This window comes from Dendropsophus ebraccatus, chromosome 7 (assembly GCF_027789765.1).
Source record: "Dendropsophus ebraccatus isolate aDenEbr1 chromosome 7, aDenEbr1.pat, whole genome shotgun sequence".
NCBI classification, from domain to species: domain Eukaryota; kingdom Metazoa; phylum Chordata; class Amphibia; order Anura; family Hylidae; genus Dendropsophus; species Dendropsophus ebraccatus.
Window position 1 is genome coordinate 35627083 of NC_091460.1, and position 21954 is coordinate 35649036.

General features: G+C 41.1%; 1 long non-coding RNA gene across 1 annotated transcript; it reads left to right on the plus strand.

Annotated features, from left to right (window-relative positions):
• The first annotated feature begins 762 nt into the window (after nucleotides 1-762).
• LOC138797138 (uncharacterized) lies at nucleotides 763-12889 on the plus strand. The gene is made up of 3 exons (XR_011363893.1): nucleotides 763-842; nucleotides 9784-9861; nucleotides 12813-12889. It is a non-coding gene; the product is annotated as an uncharacterized lncRNA (long non-coding RNA).
• Nucleotides 12890-21954: the final 9065 nt, after the last annotated feature.

Sequence of the window (21954 nt, forward strand, 5' to 3'; positions counted from 1 at the left end):
TGACTTCTTATAGAACCCATCAAGGTCTTGCTACTCTTTTCTTGCTATTAGAAGTGACGAAACTGCGAAATTGTGGGCATCCGTTTTTCTATTAACTTCCATTAGAGAAGAGTATCAAAACAGATTTTTTTAACGTACACAAAAATGTAGTTGACCTCCTTTTTGTGTCCGTTGAAAATAAAAAATGGTGTTGGCGGAAGGAACGTTTTAAAGTTCAGCTATGGCCTCTATTATAGATGGGGTGCATGGTTGTTGGAGTTTCCTTTGCATAATATACTCCAACCTTAGTTAGGTGTCTTTCCTTTTTCCGCAATGAAACTCAGATTTTCTATAAGGCAGGGTTCACACTGCGTTTTTGCAATCCATTTTTTGTTAAACAAAAATAAATAAAAAATGGATGAAAAAAAGGATGCATTAGTGTGCATCCATTTTGATCCGTTTTTCCATTGACTTCCGAAAAAAAAGGTTAAACAAAAAAACAGACTGCAAAAACACAGTGTGAACCCTGCCTTATAGAAAATCTGAGTTTCATTGCAGAAAAAGGAAAGACACCCAACCAAGGTTGAAGTATATTATGCAAAGGAGACTCCAACAACCATGCACCTCATCTCTAATAGAGGCCATAGCTGAACTTTAAAACCTTCCTTCCGCCAACACCATCTGCAGTTTACCTGTTGGTTTGTGCCGTTTACTGAAATTTTTTTTTACTGTGGTTTGACCTAAGAAGGCAGAATTATGTTGCTTTAGTTTTCCATTTATTCCAGCAGAAGCTTTTCATGTGGGAGCGCAGTAAAGTGCGGATGCGATGTCTCGGGCTGCACTAAATCTCTTCCTGATCACAGGTAATGATCGCCTTTTATCTCTCCTTTATGTCCCACTTCTTACTGTGTCACTGTTCCTTTTTACCGAACCCTTGGGATGCAATCTATAGTGAAAAGCAGTCATAAACAGCAATCGAAAAGTTCAGTGTCTGGAAGTTTTCCCATGTTTCAAGGTCGAGTCTAATTTCTTGAGCTTCACACATAAAGTAATGCTAGGTTTAGTAAAGGGTTAGAATCAAGATGAATTAAACCAGCCTTCCCAATCAGCCGCTCTATAACTCTTATTACAATTACAAGCTGAGTGCTCCCGCTCATAGATCATCATGAAAGTTGTCAGACTCTGTTCACAATTAAATCAAGTACAGGCTTTTGTCAGGGAATTTGTTACAGAGACTTCTCGGCAGCAAAGAACTAATATCCAATACAGAGCGGAGAGTCAATTTCTTTCAAATCAACTGGTGTCAAAAAATGTGAGAGATTTGTCATTTACTTCTATTAAAAAATCTCAAGTCTTCCAGTACTTATCAGCTGCTGTATGTCCGACAGGAAGTGATGTCTGACACAGCGCTTTTTGCTGCCACCTCTGTCCATGTCAGGAACTGTCCAGAGCAGAAGCTCCCCCCGCAGCCTCCGGCCGCACGATCGCCCCCCGCAGCCCCGGGGGCGATTGTGCGGCCGGGGGCTGCGGGGGGCGATCGTTCGGCCGGGGGCTGCGGGGGGCGATCGGGGCTGCAGGGGGGCAATCGTGCGGCCGGGGGGTGTGGGGGCGATCATGCGGCCGGGGGGTGCGGGGGGCGATCGTGCGGCCGGGGGGTGCGGGGGCGATCATGCGGCCGGGGGGTACGGGGGGGCGATCGTGCGGCCGGGGGCTGCGGGGGGCGATCATGCGGCCGGGGGCGGGCCGTGAAGACACCGGGAGCCCCGAAGCAAGCAGGAACGGGGACCCGGTAATGTATAATGTCCGCCGGCTGGGGGTTAATGGGGAGGGCTGCAGACAAAATCGCAGCAGGGATGTACATCCTTGCTGTGAGTTTCTCTGCTAATGAAAGTATAGGGCCAGGATCTGCAGCGAGTCTCGCTGCAAAAAGGCAGCAAGGAGACTCGCTGCAGATCCGGCAAGTGGGTTTGAACCCTAAAGGGGTTTTCTGAGACTTTAAAGATTGGTGGCCTATCCATAGGACCAATCGCTGATCGGCAGTGGTGTCAGGTGTCAACACTTTACTGATCAGTGGTGGAGTGGATGACCTATTCTATCATCCTGTAGTCCCCGAAAAGCTCTTTAATTGATGAAAATACCCAATTGAAGCCAAATGGTCATGGTACTCACTATAGTTATCTGTGTGGGGCTTGGATACCCTCTAATAACATCTTTCGCCATCCTATATCACAATGCCCACATAATCTATGGAACCAGCGAGTCATTTAGTAAATTCCTTGCAATATGACAAGGATGTGTTCCGTTCTACAGCAGTGTTCCTCAACTCCAGTCCTCAGGACTCATCAACAAGCCATGTTTTGAGGATATCCCATACAAAGAATACCTGTGATAGTTCCTGATGCACTATAATTATATCACCTGTAAAATACTAAGGGAATCTTCAACACATCACCTGTTGGTGGACCATGAGGTCTGGAGTTAAGAAACACTGTTCTAGAGTACTAAGATTACAAACAATAAGGGAGCGGCATTACAGGAGTGTATATGTAGCGGTGGTGGAGGTATTCAGCACATTACTGCTACTGGATGCTGCCTATGCCAAGTCAGCCTATTCCCTTAACAATGCTAATAAAATAATTGTAAATGTTATTCCTTGGACAATGTTACAGACAGGACTCCTGGCAACGGCCCAAACGTCTTTGCAACGTGAGTTGTCTTTGACAGATTTCTTCAGCAAACAGTTAGGACAAGTAAACATGTCAGCCATAAACTAAACACTTACTGATAGGAAACAGGCAGGTAGGAGGGTTCCCGCTAAAGTACAATGCAGTTACAATTATGACTGTGAGGTCCACAAGAAGGAACAGAGGACTGAAGAATATACAACAAACTCATGCTGAGAGGTTACACTCCATATTGTCTATGGATTATCCTTGGGCACGTCAGGCAACATGACCTAAAGGGCTCGATCTCCATACACCAGGGTTATTATTTATGGTTAGTGATAAGCAAACTTGCAGAATGTTTGGGTTCATCCAATGCCAAACGCTTGACATTTGACTCCCACTGTCTGAAGAAGCTGGATGCAACCCTAAGGCTGCCAGAAAGACAAGGATACAGCCTATGGCCTATGGTTGTATCCATGTTTTCTAGGACTTCCTAGGGTGGCATCAAACTTTTCCAGGTAGCAAGAGTCAAATGATAAGCATTTGGATTCAGATAAGCCAGAATACTTGGTAAGGTTGCTTATGACTAGGTATGGTGAATCTTTTATTAGAATGAACAAAACAGAACTAATTATCTTTCCTCCATCTCGCTCCACCCCTACTTCTAATCTGTTAATCACAATCAATAGCTGCACTCTGCCCTCGTCCCTTACACAACCTACGATCCTTCAATGACCTCCTTTTTTGCTTCCTCCTTGTTTGTACCTTACACAGCCACTCAAGTCTTTCCCATACCTTGGAACTCACTACCCCAAAACATTGAGCTATCATCCACCATCAAGACCTTGAAAACACATCTCCTTAAACTAGGCTACAGCCTACAATAATTCCACACCACACTTTGACTAGCTGCCCCTTACTTTTATAGATTGTCACTAGAGATAAGCGAGTAGCAAAAAGCTCGAAATTCGATTTGAATACACCATAATGCTCGAAAATTCGATCGAATATCCAATCCCATTGAGGTCAATGGGAGATGCATGCTCATTTTTTGGAAACCTAAATTTGACATCTTGGAGGTCATCAAGTCAACAATGACACTTCAGAAAGTGATGCAAACACCTCTGGAATGTAACTGGGACAGCAGGGGAAGCATGGCTGAGTGCATCTAACACGCCCAAATCGCAGTATTACACCTCTATCCCAGCCTCTCAACAATACACTCCAAACACAACATAACCTCTATTTAAAGTGGAAAAAAATACAAGGAAACCCTCTCTCCTTTACCTTAGCATGGACAGAAAGCAAAACTGTAAGAAAAAATTTTTGGGCACCCCTTTAAATCACATTGCCTATGACAACCACAGATGGCATAGGCAAGGGGGAAATCAAACAGCACACACCTTCAACTGTCATTAGTGTGTGAGTGTGATGTGATCAGACACGTTCTGTTTAAATTTAGAAACTCACCTGGCACTTCCATAAGCCCTTCATTACACATGCAGAGGTGTGGGTCTTATGGGAACCCTGTAAAAACTGAGTTTGAGCCTCTTGATGTGAGCCCTCAAAAATAGATTTTGAGGCCCTTGAGGTGAGCCCTCCTAAAATGGAGTTTGAGGCCCTTGAGGCGAACCCACAATAAAAATGGAGTTTGAGGCTCTAGAAGTGAGCCCTCCAAAAATTTATTTTGAGGCCCTTGAAGTGGGAACTCCGCACGGGATATATGTAAAGGCAGTGTGCCTCTACATAAATCTGCGAACCTTCGGCGCTGCAGGGACTTTTTTTGTATTTTGTAATCCTGTCTGGAGCATGTCTTTCTGTTATCCTTCATCTTGACCACAGTGTCTTCATCACCCTCTGTCTTGACAGCGATGTCAATTCATAATCCTCCATCGTGACCGTAAAGTCTTTGTAATCCTCTGTTTTCACCATAACATCTTCATAATCATCAGTATTGACTGCAACATCTTCATTATTCTCCTTATCATCACAAGACCCCAGCACAAGCTTTCTAACTGGATTATTAGGCCCAAGTTCACACTCAACGCTAGTATGTCATTCAGCCAGTTACTGGAAATAACATTGTTGCCCATGGATTTATGGTCGGTAAAACATGTTTGCCATGATGTAGGAGTATAAAGACATCGCTTTCAAGACGGGAGGTTTACAAAGGCTTTGCAGTTAAGACGGGAGGAGTTTGAAGACGTTGTGTGCTAGAAGACTTTTTGACTTCCACTTTCATCCATTGCAAGTGACAATGAGAGTTCTAGCAGCATAGAGTTCTCAAAAATGTTGAAGCGTTCATACAGAAAGTATTCTGGAAAACTATAAAACCTTTCAGGTAAGGAAGAATGAGCTTTTTTTTTTTTTACAGAAACCAAATACCCATTTAACGCCGTCCGCCCACATACATTTTAGGCCTAATACCCAAATTGTTATTTTTGTTTTCCCACACTCACCTCCCAAATGGTGTAACATTTCTATTTTTCCATCGACATAGTCATATGAGGACATTTTTGGGACAAGTTGTTCTTTTTATTGGTACTATTTTGGAATACTTAAGACTTTTTCCTTGTTTTGTTTTTTTTGGTCATAATAGACGCGACAATACCTAATATGTGTATTTTTACTTATTTTCTATGTTTTATTTAGGAAAAGAAAAGGGAAAAAATGTTGTTTATTTTATGGGAGAATGGGGGGAGTTTTTAATTACGTTTTATTTTATGTACATTTTTTTTACTTTTTTATGTCCCACAAGGGACTTTTTTAGTGATCATCAGATCTAGTAACATATTAACATAGTTAATAAAGTTGAAAGAAGACAAGAGTCCATCAGTTTTAACCTAGGGAAACCCCACTGTGTTGATTCAGGGGAAGGGGCAGAAGACAATTGCTCCATCACAGGGAGAAAATTCCTTCCCGATTCCAATGGAAATCAGAATAATCGCTGGATCAATGTATCACTGGAAATCTAATGCCCATAACTTACAATATTATATTTTTTAAGAAAAGCATCCAGGCCTCCCTTGAACTTATTTAACCCGACCTAGATGACCCATGACGTATAGTTCCATCATGGATGTCTGTCCCCAGACGACCCTTGAAGGTGCTATGAAGCAGGTGGGGGCCGGCTGCAACGAGCAACCGGGCCCTCACCGTTAATGACAGGCTGCAGCGATCGCGCTGCAGCCCGCCATTAACCCCTTAAACGCCACAATTTCACTAACCATTAACCCCTTAAAAGCAGCCCCTGTCACTTACCGATCGGGACCCCCATAGTGTGACTGCAGGGGTTCCTGATAGTTTAAACGGACCACCGGAGGGCTCTTACTTTTCTCATGCGGTCCGATCCGCGATCTGCTCAATGAGCAGAGCGCCTATTACACTGATCAATGCTATGTCTGTGGCATAGCATTGTACAAGGTATAATACAACATGGAGAGAAAGGAGCTGTTGCACCTCACACCTATGGCTGACACTAATGCCTCTCGGCTACTTAAAAACCAATGCCAGGATGTTGGTATATAATTTGATCAAACCATATTGCCTCATGTACCACGTGTAGGTCTGGTTCACACACTAACTGCACACTGTGTCGGTCAGCGACCGCCAACCCCACAAAGCGTGCACATGCAGGGAAGGGGGGCCATAGAATGGCCCTGCAACCCCAATGTCACAGGACCAAACCCCAAGGGCCCCCCACCCAAACCCAGCAGGCGCTGGAGGAAGCTACCACCAAGCAACAGAGAAAGATAGTAGGTCCTTGCCATGTGTGTACAGGTACCTCCTACTAATTGGGGTAACAGGGGTCTTACAAGGAGGAGTGCCAACTGCTCAAAAAAGGGAGAAGAGCGCCTATTACACTGATCAATGCTATGCCTATGGCATAACATTGTACAATGTATGCAATCTAATGATTGCATGTAAAAGTCCCCTAAAGGGACTTAAAGTGTATTTTTATATATATATATATGTATATATATATATATATATATATATATATTAAAAGAGTGATCAAAACGTCCGATCTACACAAATATGGTATTAATAAAAACTAGAGATCGTGGTGCAAAATATGACTCCCCATACAGCCCTGGTAAAAAACTAAAGGTAAAAAAACTAAAACCATTATAAGAGTCACAATAGGACCATTCCATGAATAATTAATTGCATAAAAAATATATAACATTAGAGAATCTGTGTAAACCTACATATGGTTATGGTCGGACTGACCTATAGAATAATGGTATCATGTCACTTTTACTGTATAGTACATTACGTAGACACAGGAACCCCACAAAAGTTACCATATTGCATTCTTTTTTCCAATTTCACCAATTTATATTTTCATAAATAATATTTTGGGGGCAAACGCATAGCCTTACATTTATCCACATTAAACTTCATTTGCCATTTCTCCGCCCAAGCCTCCACCTTCTCCAAATCCCTCTGTAATATGATATTATCCTCCTCTGTGCTGATTACTTTACTCAGTTTAGTATCATCTGCAAAAATGGAGATTCTACTCTGTAGCGCCTCTACAAGGTCATTAATAAAAGTATTAAAAAGAAGTGGACCCAACACTGACCCCTGTGGTACCCCACTAGTAACTAAAACCCAATCTGAATATGTCCATCAATTTCTACCCTCTGTTTTCTTTCACTCAACCAGTTACTTACCCATTTGCATATATTTTCCCCTACTCCCAGCATCCTCATTTTATAGACCAATCTTTCATGCACCACAGTATCAAAGTCCAGCAACACAGCCTCCCCCAGGTCTCTTCTGTATTACACTGCATTAGTCAGTTTATTAAAGCCAATATTCAGCGATATGCTGACAGGCAATGTGCTCGGCCATTGCCACAGACGCAATGGGGTACTCAGGCATTCATAGGCCCCCTGTCTGCCACAGAGACCCATCAGCATTGGAGACCTTATCATCTGGCTGCCGATAGGTAAGTACAGTATTTTATGCTGTTTACAAGTTGTTGCCACGATAAGAGATAATGTAACAGCGCTGATGTTCAGGTTTGTACGAACTCGACCATCGGTATTTGACTCCTGCAGACCTCCCGTTCCGTGGGGAAGGTGGAGACAGCCCGAAAACTGCCTGGAAAACAGGAATACAGCCTGGGCCATAGGTTGTATTCCTGGTGGGACTCGGGCTGTCTCCACTTTCCCCACGAAACGGGAGGTCTGCGTGATTCAAATAACGATGGTTCAAGTTCGTACAAACCTGAACATCAGCGATGTTCGATCATCTCTAGTCTCGATCTGACCGTGGCATGTAAAGGGTTAAAGTACAACTCCGGCGGGACCCCCCCCCCAAAAAAAACAAACAAACCCACAGACACCATACTCACCATCCCTCCGGTGACGATCGCCACTCCATTCGCCCGCCGTCCGCCTCACCGTCTCTTACTTCCGGGTCCATGGGAGAGAAAAGGCTGCCAGTGCGCTTGCGCACCGGCAGCCTTTTCATTGGCTGGAGCGCATCACATGGCTTCCAGCAAGCTCAGCCAATCAGGGCTGAGCAAGCTGGAAGCCATGTGATGCGCTCCAGCCAATGAAAAGGCTGCTGGTGCGCATGTGCACCAGCAGCCTTTTCTCTCCCATTCACTTTCAATGAAGACGCTGAGGAGGAAGAAGACCCGGACCGCCCCCCGGCTCTGACGTCGTCGTCACCAGATGCCGCCTGGGAGAAGAGGACTGTGACGATCGTAATAGGTAATGTATACATTCTTTAACTTCCGGGGTTGGGGTCGGGGGTCCGAAAGTGGGGGAAGGGGGCCAGGCCAGGTATTTAACCACATTACAAAGTTATATAACTTTGTAATGTGTGTTAAATAAGCCAAAAAATTTTTTCGTGGGAGTTGTCCTTTAAACTCTCCATCCCTGGTAGATACAGCGGAGGCACGGCTGTCTTACTGAGTATACTGGAGTATAATACAGGATGGTTCATTATGTTTAACATTTTAATAAAAGAAATACAGGATGTAATTCAGGATCAGTATAGGATAAGTAATTTATGTACATAGTGATCCCACCAGCAGAACAGTGAGTGCAGCTCTGGAGTATAATACAGGATGTAATTCAGGATCAGTATAGGATAAGTAATATATGTACAAAGTGACCCCACCAGAAGAACAGTGAGTGCAGCTCTGGAGTATAATACAGGATGTAATTCAGGATCAGTATAGGATAAGTAATATACGTACAAAGTGACCCCACCAGCAGAATAGTGAGTGCAGCTCTGAAGTATAATACAGGATGTAACTCAGGATTAGTACAGGATAAGTATTTTTTGTACACAATGACTCCACCAGTAGAATAGTTTAGTATGAGCATAACTATCTTGAATATTAATAGTGTCATTATTAGAAGAATATTATATAGTGTAATGTAGATTTGATAGTACATAGCCTGCTCCAAGTAGTCCTCTGTTTCCCCACTGAAAAAAGAGAGGGTGGAATACTTGGAGCAGGTAACGGTTGCCAGATTCCATGCCAAAGTTAGGAATTGTTTAGTCCCAGATTGGTGGAAAGCTAATTATACATAGTCTAATTGTTTTTCTAGCTGGATGCATTTTCATACACAGATTTCCCATTGTTTTTCTGGACTGACAGACTCCTTATGCTGGTGACAGAAACGTCTTACAAATATGCGAATTTGCATTTTAAGCCACTTATACAAATTCCTGCCTAAAGTACATGAAGGAAACAGCAAAAGAAGAAAAGGATAGGAAAGGATAATTAAAACATGTGCATGTGTGCTTGATGGTAAAAATGTGTTTTTTTTTTTTCCAAACCTGTCACTTAAAAAAAAAAAAAAATTATATATATATATATATATATATATATATATATATATATATATACACACACACACACACACACACACCAGGGAGGGAATAAGTATTTGATACAATGCCAATTTTGCAAGTTTTTCAACTCACAAAGACAGGAGAGGTGTGTGATTTTTATTGTGGATATACTTCACCTGTGAGAGGTAGAATCTATTTTAAAAAATCCCAAAAAATCACGTTGTATGATTTTTTAAAATTCATTTATTTGCATTGTATTGCATGAAAAATGTATTTGATTACCTACCAACCAGAAGAATTCTTGCTCTCACAGACCACCAGGACACCCAACAGGACACCAGGGACAAAATTGTAGACCTGCCCAGGGCTGGAATGGGCTACAGGACAATAGGTAAGCAGCTTATTGAGAAGGCAAAAGCTGTTTGAAAATGGAAGAAACACAAGATGACTGTCAATCTTTCTTAGTCAGGGCTCCATGCAAGATTTTCTTTTGTGGGGTAAGAATGATTTTGAAAAAGGTCAGGAATCAGCCCCGAACAAGGTCCTAGAGTGGACTAGCCAGTCTCCAGGGAAAATGACAAATCTGAATACCCCAGCATGTAATGGGTGAAGGTATTGTCTGGAACATGGCCACTATCTTAAAAGTCACCGTATTGGATCAAGGCAAAGTTTTTCCAAAGCGAAGGTGTTCATTTAGCATATCAAACATGACTAGAAATGTCTCAGAGACTGGCTGTCCCAATAATTTTTGCAATCTGAATATGGGTCAAAAAGTTATCAAAAAAGAAAGCTGCTTTGTGTTCACCTTCAGCTCTGTGTTCAGCACCATGGACAACACATTGAACATGTCAAATTCTGTATTGGTTACTTTTGAACCACAATATATTGTATATCTAATTGCGGCAATCGATTTCTGAGATAATTCTTTGGTATGCAACATGACCACCTTCCCATTAAAAAAAAAAAAATTGTCCTTAAACCAAGATGGCGACCATGTTTTGAACATAGATAAATGTTAGGCCCCCCTTACCTGTTACTTAATAGGGTATTCAGATATGTAATATTCCCTTTTATTTTTGAATTCAAAAGAAGCACTGAGGCTTTTGGCTCTATATATGGACCACCATGAGCTGAGTGGTGTGTAAGTATAGGGGTACAGAGGTATCTCACTCGAAACACACCAGTATCTGTACACTTGGATAAATATTATGTCCACTTATTTTATATTGTCTAGTATACATACATATGTTATACTGTTTTCTTATTGTTTAGGCCTAGCCATAGGCCCTGTTGTAAAAATTTTCAAAATTTAATAAAAATTAAATAAAAAAATAAAATAAAATAAATGGCATATAATAGACACATTGGGAGGTCTTACCTATTTTGCATTGAGGTCCAAAATCTTTGCACAAAGGCTTATATCCCTTCATGTAAATGACGTCTTCTTTATCCATAAAGCTCCTACAACATAAATAGGAAAGCCTCAATTACTTACATTATATTACCCGACTGCAAGGTGCAAATATGAACATGAAAATCGAGATGATTGGTACGGCTGTATGAATTGTTAACACTTTGAGATATAGCAGAGACGTCCTCTTGAAAGTGACAGGACTTGTGCAACCTTTAAGACAAAGCATGGCTGGACAGAGGCTCTGGAATGCTTTGTTAATCCCCCTGGACATGTGACAAATCGTTCAGTCAGCGCAATAGAGTATCGCGGCTTAAAATAAAACCGAAAATCCGCTCCGCAATGTTAAATGAAAACAATCTTCACTCCGCCTGTTATCTGGGCCAGAGGTTTTCATAGAACTATGCGTATCAACACACATCACTAAAATAAAGCTATGTGGTTTTCTGCATTACTGGCAAACCTCAGCTCTTAATGGTTTGACTGGATAAATCCAGCAGTTACATACACAAACCGTGTAATAAACATTTAGAATTTGTGTCCAGCGCCGCAGCCAGCACATACTTTAGACAAGATATTTAAACACAGGCTGAAATGCGCAGTAACCATCAAAAGGCAACCAGAGTAAAATAAAGAACAGCAGGATATAGATGTAGCAGAGCTGAATTTTACGCCAGGTAATGTAACAAGTTAAAAGAGAAGCTGTCACTAGGTTTCTTCTACCTTAAATGAGGGCAACATAAAGTAGTATTAGAAATGCAGCACAGATTGGTGTATTAATTACATCATTAGGTTTAGCCGTTCTCCTAATATGCAGAAGAATGGCCTTTGTGCCGCACCACTACCCCCTGCCCTCGAGCTGCTGATTGACAGCTGTTTGCCTATACATACCGTGTTTCCCCAAAAAGAAGACATTGCCTTTTAATAATTTTTACTAAAAAAACAGGCACTATGGGGGAGATTTATCAAAGGGTGTAAAATTTAGACTGGTGCAAATTGGCCACAGCAACCAATCACAGCTCAGCTTTCCTTTCACAAGAGCTGCTGATCTGTGATTGGTTGCTGTGGGCAGTTTGCACCAGTCTAAATTTTACACCCTTTGATAAATCTCCCCCTATGTCTTATTTTTGGGGTATGTCTTATTTCTCTTCCCCTGGCCGAGGGGAGAGAAATAAGACATCCCCCCGAACCTCCCCGTAATACTCACATCCTTGCGGGACAGGTGACGGCGTGCGGTGGGACATGCTGGTGGGACGGGACGGACGCTGGCAGTGAAGGTCCACGAGGGGATTAGGTGAGTCCTTACTTTTGGGGGATGCCTTACTTTAGACTAGAAGGTAGGGTAGTTGGGGTGTCTTATTTTAGGAGGGTGTCTTATTTTGGGGGAAATACGGTAGTATATATACACAATATAGATAGATAACTGCCAATCAGGGAGCTGGTACTCATGAATATTGAGGACTACTAAGCACATGCACATAATGGAGAGGATTACTTAGTGTCCATGTTATTCAGGTGGATATCTCCAAATCAGCTGCACAGAACAATGTAAGGGATATATCATTCTGTTCTGCCTCTCTGTCAGTAGTTTATTGGTACCCTAAGATAGGGCAGAATAAACCTACTGACAAATTGGTATTATACTGAGGAGGTGAGTGGCCTCCTAGGAGCACTAAGAATTACTTCTTCGTCATGATGTAGAGGTTCCCTTTCTTTTCCCTTATTCCTGCAAAGCAAAATTTCTGTTCTTCATTTTATTTTATTTAATTTTTTTTTGCTTTCCTTTTGCATAGAGATAATACTTATGTTTGCTATTTTTCTGTATTATTTATGTGATACTCAGATATGTTTGTATTCTTTACATTGTACATATAATTTGATATAACTAAAAAATTCAATAAATTATAATGAAAAAAAAATTTTTTTACCAGCACACAGGTGGTAAAACTGGCGCAGAGTTTCAGAGTAGATCCGGAGAAGAAATGTTTCCCATTGCATCACAGTGAATGTACACCTGATTTAATCCCATGCTCCCCCTGCACACCATTTCTAGTTAGTTGAGTAACTTTGTAAAGGGATTACAATATTTTGAACTGATTCTGTGTTATCATTTCATAGCTGCATTCACTATTCTGTAAGCTTCACAGCTAAACTCTTCCAATATCCTTTGTTGTGTCAATGTCTGCAAAGAGCTATTATTCTAAAAAGTGCAGTCTTTGCATCAGGCATGGGGTAACTACCTGTGAATTACAGGAACGGAAAACAGTTAGGGGGTGTGGATGGCAACATATACTGTATACCTACTGGTTTTAAATGTAGCTGTGGAGTAAAATACAGTACAAAGAAAAGAATTACTAGAGATAAGTGCAATTCGAGCACACTCGGCACCGGATCGTTCGGCATTTGATTACCAGTGGCTGAAGAAGTTGGATGCAGCCCTAGGGAGTCCTGAAAAACATGGATACAGCCATAGGCCATGTTTTCCCAAGACTCTCTAGGGTTGCATCCCATGGACTCGAGCATGCTCAACTTTAGCAGTTCATTCGAGTCCAAACAGACCTGATCACTAAGGGGTTAAAATAGTTAGATATTATCTACAGTTTTCCGAGTGGTTCGGAATTTCCAAAGATCCAGCAAACTAAACCTCAGGACAAGGGATCCCACTGAGGATTGAGGTCTACGTCACTTTAAAAGAATCAGAAACCATCCAGGTTCTACCGTTCCTGAATTTTCCAGTAGTTTATAAGGATATTTTAACAAGCTGTAATTCACATTTCTCCAAGTACGAGATCTCATACGTCATGGTTAAATCACCGGGGCTCGTACTCACGCTTAAAAGATACATCAATGAGCAGAGGCAATTATTTGATGTTCCCTGCTCGAGACGCGAGATGCGACCATATGGAAAAGCCTTGATGTTCGCAGTCATAATTAACTCTCTGCCCCGGCAATGAACTTCTGTTCCCGCCGCCTGAAAGCTCCACCAGCTAGAGATGTGGTAGATATCGTGTCTATTAGACGAATGACAGAACGGGGTCATTGATGAATGTGCAGAAATTGTGCCCCCGTGGTGTCTTTAGCATTGTTTGATGCCATGCTTAGAGTACAGGCGTAAATTATTTAACATTTTTATGTTTATGCCATGCTTATTCTTCTGCAAAAATTGGTCACAAGGAAATATATATATTTTTTTTATAGAACTGACAATGGACTATATGAAGTTGCTCACTCTCATTATATTCTATTGTTCCCTTTGAGAACTAAGTAGAAAGTGCCAATTAGCCCTAAAATGGTTGTCTGGCTTTTCTCTTTTTTTTTTTTTTATTAAATGGGCATTGTTATCTAAAAAACTTTTTATATGTTATAAAGAATTCGAGAATGACTGATCAAGAGAACAATTCGGGAGAAGCTCCCAGCTCTATTAGTTGACTGAGGCAGCCACATAGTGTAAGTCTATGGGGTGATCTTGCTAGGAGAGAGACACATGGCTGCTCCTTCTCTTGATCAGTCGTGATCTGAACAAATAGACCCTAACTAATAAAAACTTTTAACATGTCTCTGTGAAAATAACATCTGTAGTGCAAAAAAAAAAAAATCTCGGGTTTTTACTGCAAGTTCATGTTTTCAAGCCCATTTGGGTTAAAGGGACTGTACCATCAGGCCTGGGCTGAAGCACTGGAGGCGAGCTGACCCACCCCCAGTGGGAGGAAACCTTCCCCCCTCTATGACACTGCTCCAATAGAATCAATGGAGCTGTATCATAGAGGAACGGGAGTTTCCTCCCATTGGGGGTGGGTCAGCCCGCTTCCAGTGCTTCAGCCCAGGCCTGATGGTACAGTCCCTTTAAAATGTTTCTTTTTTGTGTACTTGAACATGCAATAAAACAGATTTTTTTTTCACTACTTTGGATACTTTTGAATTTTCTTAGTTTTATTATATAACGCATACACTTGGGATAGTTGCCATCCATTTTTTATTTTTGGCCTTACTGGACGGCTGTTTACGGACCTTCTTTTTACATCGGTAAGTCTCTGTGGAACAGGTACTGTTCCGGCATTCACTGGATCCCTGCTTCTTGGTCCCATCTTGACACTAGAAAAACTATTCAAAATGGCAGCAGAGGAATTTATTTAATAGCCTAAGGGCCCTATTACATGGGACAATTATCTCGTTAAATCGTTTGAATTTAACCTCTTCACGTCAGCAATACGTAGATATATGTTCCTGCTGCACATACCAAGTGCAGCAGGAACATATATGCACGTTCCTGACACTGAAGTGGTTTGATGTGTGTGGGACTGCTGCAGTGAGAGCGGTCCCACACACATCAGTGTCCGGGCAGCTGAGGGTAATGTGAGGCAGCTGCGATCCCGCAGCTGAGTCTTATTAACCCCTTAAACGCCTATATCGAATCTTAATTTAATCTATAGTGATTGCGGCATTTAAAGTACTCAATGACAGAACAAGCATCTGTCACTGAGTGATCGGGACCCCCTTATTCCTGATCACATGTACTGACGGGCGGGGGTAAGCCTCTTACCTCAGTACATGCAATCTATGCAGGATTAGTACATGCAATATATTGATTGCATGTTTTACAGTGGGAAAAAAAGTGTAGTAAAAAAAAGTTTTTAAAAGTATTTAAAAAAAATGTATACCCCCCCCCAATAAAAGTTTAAAGTACCCCCTTGCGCATTATAAAAATAAAAAAAATAATTAAAAAATAAAATAATCATATATCGTAGTGTGCAAAATTGTCTGATCTATTAAGATATAACATTATTGTTCCCGCACGGTGAACGACGTAAAGGAAAGAAAAAAAAAAAAACACACCAGGATTGCTGATTTTTAAAAAAATATATCTCAGAAAAAAATTAATAAAAAGCGATCAAAATTTTTCTGTTACACCGAAATGATATTAATAAAAACTAGAGATCATGGCTCAAAAAATGACACCCCAGCCAGCCCTGTAGGTGGAAAAATAAAAGCGCTATGGCTCTTAGAAGGCGGGGAGGAACATTGTATTAATCTGACCAGGACTTTTGTGCATCAAAGGGCTCTGTCTTGAAGGGGTTAAACAATAATCGACTGAAAAATCATTCATGTGTCGCTGATCGTTGATTAATGGTTCATAATCTTTCAAATTTTCACGCTAACGATCGCATTTGAGCGATAATCCGCTCGTGAAAACACAGTTAACAGTCAAGCGACCAGCGAGAAATTGTGGTCTTTCATCGTAGTCCTTCAACATGTTCTCAAGTCATCGCTGGTCGCTTACTGATAATTCGCAGATGGCTTTGTCTAAACAATCTTTCGCAGATTCACCCTAGTGTGTGAGATGGCCTTTAGCGATCTTAAAACGATCACAAAAACAATTTTTTCGAATGATTTATCGCTTTGTCTAAACGCTGATCGGCATAAAAACAAAATCATTGCTGCAAAATCATTAAACGATCGATTGAGTGATTGATCGCTCTGTGTAAAAGGGCCATTAGATCTGACCCTAAAATCATTGGTAATCCTTCGCTGTAATTCCACATTAGTTCACTGTAAGGCTATGTTCACACAACGTCAAAATTAATAAAAAGCGGCTGATTTTCATATTTAAAAAACGGTCCGTTTTTGCTGCGATTTAACTGACTGCAATGGCAAAGCATTGAAGTCAATGGGAAGACGGATTTCCAATGCACACAGTGTATTTAATAACGGACGTTTTTGCCGCGGACGTCAAAATAGTGAACAAGATTATTATTTTCGGATGTCTTTTGCAAACAGCGGACGTTTTTTATTAGTTGTTCACGCACAGTTTTTCTTTTTCTACCGTTCTTTCTCCATTTTTACTATTAAATTCAGTGGACTTTTCAATTAAGCCGCATCCAAAGGCTAATTAGTAACCTCAACCTAGAATGATGTACCAGCAGCCGTCATTGCACTAAGGGAGGGCTAGACAGCTGAATAACGTCCGTTATTTTAGACTCAAAATAACGGACGTAATTTCAAACGGAGCTCAAAAGACGTTGTGTGAACATAGCCTAATTCCGCATTCATTCACTAAGGGCCCTATTCCACCTGACGATTATCGTTCGCATAATCGTTAACGATCTCAAACGACCGCTATTGCGAAAGACCTGAAAACGTTCACTCATTTCCATGGAACGATAATCGTAACTTATGATCGTATTTGTGATCGTTCTTCTTCGCTATTTCTTCGCTATTGCGCTCGTATCTACTGCGAACAACCGAACGACGTCTCATTCAATGCGAACTTTTTGCGAACGAGCAACGATAAAAATAGGTCCAGGTCTTATAAAGCGATCAACGATTTCTCATTTGGTCGTTAATCGTTAACTGCATTTCAACTGAACGATTATCGTTTAGATTCGAACGATTTAATGATAATCTGAACAATAATCGTCCGGTGGAATGGGGCCCTAATCGCTCAGTGTAATTCCAAATCTTTTCTTCTTTTGCTGGGATCAGATGGAGTAAACCATCGCAGTAACGATCATTGCAACGATCGTAACTAACGACTATCGTTCTGTTTAATATGGTGAACAATTTCAGGTTAACGATAAACGATTTAGTTTGCGATTGTTTATCGTTAAAATGAAAGTTAATTGTTAAAAATTGCTTTGTCTAATAGAGCCGTAACTCTTATCCCCACTTATCAGCAGTATACTGCAACCCAACATAGTAGGTATCAGTCAAGGGTATACGAACACTGATGGTGGTTATCACTGCATCCCCATTGTTTTGTTGATAGCATAGATCCCACATTGATGTCTTATCGTAAAGAACATTATCTGCCTTGTGCTACATGTGTATCGTGTCCCCATATCTGGCTGTCGACCAGGTCATTATACTCATAGGCGCAATAATGATCCAAACCAGATTCCATACATTTATGGCTTTTCTCTGATAGTCTATTCCATTATATTAACACAGAACTGTGCGTGGAGTGTGCAGGCATTCACACTGTGTATTCCAGACACCTAACAACTCATCAGTCACCCCTGCCTGACTTCTATTCTAAGTCCAATAGCTTGTTTAGACTATAGATGGCGATTCGTCTTGTGCAGCAGGAGCGTGCTCCACTCTGCTTACCCATACATAATAATGATGATAGGCACATACACTGTCCAGAGGAGAGCTGCTACTACTCTATTACATCTCGCAGGGATAGAATGTATTTAAAAAATTTATTTGAGCATAGCCTTAGATAAAATGTCATGTACCGAGTGGATGTCCTACTATACATTGTACTTGGCTTATGGACTGTGAACTTTACTAACTGTGACCCTTACTAGAAGCAATCCCTGCATGTCACTCGTAAATAGTCTCCCATTTATTTATACAACTCTCTTTCCTTCATTCTAGGTAGTAAGGAGAGCAATCCTACTCAGAGATGGACAGCTTCCCATTTTCACACTTATGTAGATAGCTGTCAGTCAATAAAATGGAACTATCATTTAAATAGTTTTTTTTCCAGAAATCAATAGTACAAGTGATTTTTAGAAACTTGGTAATAGGTTTTATTATGCAAAAAGTCTCTTTCTGTACTGAAAAAGCTGTTTTCCAGCTCAACCCCCCCCCCCCTCCTCACTTCTTATCTGTTCATTATCAAGTCAACTTCATTACAGAGGAGCAAAGTGAAGACAAGTTTGCTGAGTTCATTATAACCTGTGGAGGGGGCAGGGGCCAAGGGGGATGAGTGAGCAGAGAGAGGAGACAAGCAGCTGTACATTTTGCAGACTGTCAGGGGACTTAAAACACTGTATTCACAGGTCAGAAGGGTCAGTGCTGGTCTGGGAACTTGGTCAGAGAAGATTGCAGGATTATGTTTTGTACAGCCCTGCTTTTCTCCTCTCTGTGCTCACTCATCCCCTTCGCCCCTCCCTCCTCCATAGAGCTTTATGGACACAGAAATCCTGCTTCTTCTGAAGTGAGGGGGAAGGCTGGAAAACAGCTTGTTAAATACATAAGGAAACACTTTGAGTTTCTTAAAATCGCTTGCACTATTGATGATATTGACAGAATGGCCGCTAAAGTGGAGGTCTACATGTTCTGTATGAATGGAGTTTGGACCTCTGAATCAGCCCATGCTGTGTGAATGCAGACCTTTACTTTTTTTTTTTTTCTGGTCAGCTAAGGATACTGAAGCAGACGTAGGGTCATGAACACTTAGCAGGCAATGCTTCATTTTACAACTACTATTTTTTGAAGGTAATGAAATTGGCCGCCCTACAAAACAAGCCAAGAAGAGCATCCCAAGCCTAAAAATATTCCAGTTCCATTCGCATTAGCTCATCACTGGACAGCATACAGATATTAGATATGTCAATGATGTCATTGCAGACAGTCACACTCAGAAAAATGATTTGATAATTCCACTCTGTGGTTTATAGCTGAAGCTCCAGTAATAATATATTGTGCACTAATTTCTGTTTACACTAATATGACAATTGTTGAAACAAAAAGTAGAAAGTTCCAAGAAAGTTCCTTGTACGTTGCTTTAGTTCAGACCTTCTAAATAAACACAGGAGAGAGGATCTTGGGATTTCTTGACTAGTGTGCCAAATTATTTTAGACTGGTAACCTTTATAAAGAGAGGACAAACAGATATCTTCGGCATGACTTATAAGTATCTGAAAGTTTCAGGTTTCTGGGCTATGTAGGTATCATCTCTCACCCACAACAAGGATGAGGAACCTGTGGTCCTACAGCTGTTGCAATACTACAATTCCCATAATGCCTGGACAGCCAAAGCCAAATATTTTGTAGTCTGTCTGTAGGAATATGTGTCCATTAGGTCGAAAGAACATTTGGAAGGTCGAACCCCCAGGTCATAGCCCTCTGAGTAATTACTGGCTTGCAGTGGGACCCAGAAGCAATGATAGAACTACAGAGCAGTCAGACGGGGCTTTGGCTTTAGAACCAGCAAAACAAAGACATAGTCAAAATTTAGGGACGGAATCACAACAAGGAAAGACATGCAAGAGCAATATTTCAAAGATTAAAGAGTCACTGTCGTTTTTTTTTTTTTTTTGCAGAAATCAATAGTCCAGGCGATTTTAAGAAACTTTGTAATTGGGTTTATTAGCCGAATATGCCATTATCTGCATTCAAAAAGCCTTTTCCCAGGTCCCCCCTCCCTCCTCTTTTCCATCCACTGCAAAAAATCAGAAAACTGTGACTTGTTGCATCAGACGAAACCAGTCTGGTCTATAGAGGGGGAGGGGGGAGGAGGGAGTTAGCCGACAACAGAAAGCAGATAACAGAGGATTACAGGCACAGAACTGGGTGACAGCTGTAATCAGAGCTCAGAGAGGTCAGTGGTGACTGTCAGAGGAGATAAAGAGCAATGTATTTGTAGATTAACTCTTTGTTGTCCTGTTTTGGTCTTTTATTTAGCTCTCTTCATAGGAGAACAATGAAGACAGGGGGGAGAGCTTCAAACTACTTTTTCATGATAAAAATGCATTTTTCGGATAATAAACCCAATTACAAAGTTTCTTAAAATCGCCTGGACTATTGATTTCTGCATAAAAAAAAAATTCACTACAGTGACACTTTAAGACAATAGGCAAAACTCAGGGAAAATCAGGGTAAAACACTAGATATAGATATAAAGAAGACTACAACTACAACACTGATACTAAGTGAGAGATCTGGATGGGTTTAAATAGTAAGCCCTGATGACATCATCAGAAGCATTCTGAAGAGCACAGCAATAGGAAGGGAAAGAAAAACACACACACTTTGTTGCTTCAGTAGGGTTTGGGCATACAGCAGGTAGAGAAGGCAAGTTCACGGACAGGTGTACTGCATAGTGATATGGATTTCTTTGGCAGTCCCGAAGTCAAATACAGTCTGTCAATAGGTGAAAAGTTATCATTTTGGGATGGCCCTTTAAGTCTTTTAAGTTGTGAGGTGTAGCCTCAGACATCGTTTTCCAGCACATCCTACAGATGCTTGAAAGAAGACACTGTGGGAGATTTATCAAACATGGTGTAAAGTTAAACTGGCTCAGTTGCCCCTAGCAACCAATCAGATTCCACCTTTCATTTTCCAAAGAGTCTGTGAGGAATTAAAGGTGGAATCTGATTGGTTGCTAGGGGCAACTCAGCCAGTTTCACTTTACACCATGTTTGATAAATCTCCCCCACAGTCTTTGGGAATACTACTGCCCTTAAACAGGGTACTTGGTCTGCACTAGGGATGAGCAAACTTTTGAAAAGTTCAGTTCGGTTCAATCCGGCAAACTTTCGTGAAGTTAGGATTTATACGAACCGAAGCTAAAACGAACCTTGCTATAACGGCTGAATAATTGCAGCTACAATAGTGAGAGTCTGATAGGTTATAGTTTCGTGCAGTTGCAGTTGGTATTACAATGGAAAAAGTGGAAAAAATCTAAGTGCAAAAATAATGAATAAGAATTGTGAATAAAAAGTAAAAAAAATATATATAATAGTAATAATAATAATAAAATATAGTTAATAAAAGTGCAAAAATAGTGAGCAAAAATATTGAAAAAAAAAGTTAAAGAGGAGGAGGCGGTGGCAGCAGTTGATTGCACCCAGTCCAGTATTGTTGAAAAGAGACAAGTTGAGCAACAGGAGGAGGCAGCACTTGATTGCACCCAGGCCAGTATTGTTGAGAATAGAAAGTTGAGCAGCAGGAGGAGGCGGCAGTTGATTGCTCTCAGGCCAGTATTGTTGAGAAGAGACAAGTTGAGCAGCAGGAGGAGGCAGCAGTTGATTGCTCTCAGGCCAGTATTGTTGAGAACAGACAAATGATATGAGAATTTAAAAATAAAAAGTGATAAGTGAGTTATTGGTCGGAAGGCACAAAGTTTCAACGAGTGATGCTTTGTGGGTTGACGGCTGTTGACAGGTTTTGTGGGGCGCTGACTTAGGCTAGGTTCACACTGCGTTTTCAGCATCCGTTTAACGCATCCGTTTTTTGCAAAAAACGCATGAAAAACGGATTGCAAAAAACGGATTCATTTGTGTGCATCCGTTTTTCCATTGACTTCCATTCTAAAAAAAAACGGATCCGTTTTTTTTGGCGGAC